The sequence below is a fragment of the Euprymna scolopes genome, chromosome 6 (assembly GCF_053919585.1).
Source record: "Euprymna scolopes isolate OS-2025 chromosome 6, ASM5391958v1, whole genome shotgun sequence".
In the NCBI taxonomy this organism is placed as follows: Eukaryota; Metazoa; Mollusca; class Cephalopoda; order Sepiida; family Sepiolidae; genus Euprymna; species Euprymna scolopes.
In genome coordinates this window covers 176,571,455-176,574,016 of record NC_136487.1, presented here as the reverse complement: position 1 = coordinate 176,574,016, position 2,562 = coordinate 176,571,455, and positions in this window count along the sequence as shown.

The following is a 2,562-nucleotide window of genomic DNA, read 5'->3' as shown; positions in this document are numbered from 1 at the left end:
TACCATAATGTGAACATTGGTTAAAAACTAAGAAAATATAGTAAACATCCACGATATTAAGTCAGAGTGGTGGTGAATTTGGGAGGGGACATTATTATTATTTCACTCACTAGCAGTTGTCTCACAGGCCATCATCAGTGATCGTTCACTGGCAGTAACCTGTGGTATTCGCTGGAGACTGAGTGACCACAAGTCTCCCCAGGTTTCCAGTGTTCTTCACCTCTTGACCACTTGTGCAGATGATTGCACATTATCGCACAGCCGTTTGCCATTGATTTCTCGTTGGATTTGGCCATTGGTGTTTTCTGGGGTTTGCGTGACAAAATGCCCCCTCAAGGTACCAGATTTGAACTGCACACTTCCAGTGGAGATCTGGTTAATACTCTCCCACCTCAGACTTTCCATCATCCCTCACCCTTCACAACTAGTTGGTGCGGCGCCAGTCGATGTCATCTACAGTTTTTTTTTTTTTTTTTTTTTTTTTTTGGCACTTCACGGGGAATATTGACCCTGCGTAAATGGTTTTTAATTTGATGGCTGCTCCCTGAGGTTTTCTTTCACTTTCTTCGTATATATCTCATATACTTTTCTTATAATCGAGCGTGTACTTATTTTATTATTTGAATCTTTCATTTCTTTAATTAAATTTGATTCATCATTTTATTTCGTGCTTGTTGTTATTTCATTTTCATTTTGTGTTCATTTACTTTATTATATTTTCCACATTAAATATTTTCATTTTTTTGTTACATTTATTTTTTCATACATATTCAAATAATGCTTTTGGCCTTTTTTGCCCCAAATTTAATGTACTCTTTATTTTTAGTTCATATCAAAACTTTAATTAAAACTGATTAGTTAATGAATTTTTAAGATGAATTTGTGTTCGTATGTCTCGGGAGAAAATAAAGAATTTCCTATTTCATTTCCCATTTCAGTCATGTAAATTATTTACAGATAAAATGTTATAAAACAAACAAACAAAAGCTTTAAGTTTTAAATATATTTCAAAGAAATAAATTACGCCTGGTGCTAAAATATTGAATTCATCGATCGTTTTAGTTAAAAACAAATTTTTTTTTAAAGAAAAAAAAAAACTGTCCTGAAAATGCTTCTAACCTAAAAATATTTGGAAATACTCAATGAAAAGTTTTATTTATTATTAAAAGAACGGACTGAAAAATATTCTCATATTAAAATTGTTTGGTTTGCAGTTTAAAAAATAAATAAAAGGAAATATTCAACTTTCTTCGATAGATATAAAAGTTAAAAAACAATTCCACTTACTGTTATCTTTTATTAGATTAAAATTATCCCAATGTGCAATTATAATAATTACAATTATAAAATTATCCAAATGAAGAATTGTTTTTTCTTCTAAAGAGAAAAAACATGCACGTTTGAAGTACCTTCGTAAAATTACTTTAGGTAATGGCGTCAATCTGTCATATTCACCAGCCTCCTCTCTCAGTAGCCGTGCTATTACTCACAAACAACTTATTTTTCTTAAACTATATTTTAGTAAAAAAATTTAAAACCGTTGTATGAAAGCCAGGTAGATCGGATACTTTTATTATACTTCACATTTTCAACCTGAAACACGCTTATCACTGTTATGAAGTTGAGTGCGAGATCTCTTTTCGATTTGTGAAGCTTTCTCGCAAAGAAAACAACAAATTAACAGGAGCAGCAAATACGTTATGAAATTAGAAGGGACAGCCTCAACCATGACAAATAATAGCAGCAGCTAAAAACAACAATATTTACAAATCTTTGCAAAATACCAAAATACTCAACTCTGATTGGTTAATTTCCAACAGTTTCATTGGCTGTCAAAATCCAACTTTGACCATTCAGAAAAGACTTGCCGTGGGAGCCGAGCACCTGTTAAATTTACATTCAAATAGAGAGGAGCCAAGCTGATCGGCAGATTGCTCGATTGAGCCCGGCGCACGCCGCACGAATCCCTGTCAGTTGAGAATCCAACTTGAAAAGCGAGGAGAGCAATTAACTTTAACCCTGGCCAGTTTGACCACGGGTCTCGACTACAACAACTTCACTGGTCTACCACCACTAATACTGTCTTCCACACCAGACCACTGGTCAAGTCACCATAATAAGGATCAATAAATCCATCAAAGGCGCTACTACCATATGCTGCTACTATGTACGCCAGGAGATATGACAACTTGCCCGAGAGAAGGACGCGAATCACCGCTAAAGACTATGCTTAAATGAATATCCTTAACAGCAGGGACAAACTGTTGTTGAACTGAAGAACACTTTATTTTATTTTGGTTTTCTTAAGTTTCAGAGATGGGTATATCTGTAGTAGAATGGGAACAAAAATGAATGGTCACATTCAATGCTGTCAAGTCTAAGCTTGTTTCCTTCAATAATTACAAGAAACCTTCTCCACCACCAATAGCAATCGCCAAGAACACATTACCCGAAAGTACTTCCTTTAAACTCCTCGGCCTAACGTTTACAGGGAACATGAACTGGAATAGATACATTGAGAGCATTGCGAAGGCTGCTGCAAAGAAGGTGGGCTCTCTCTAC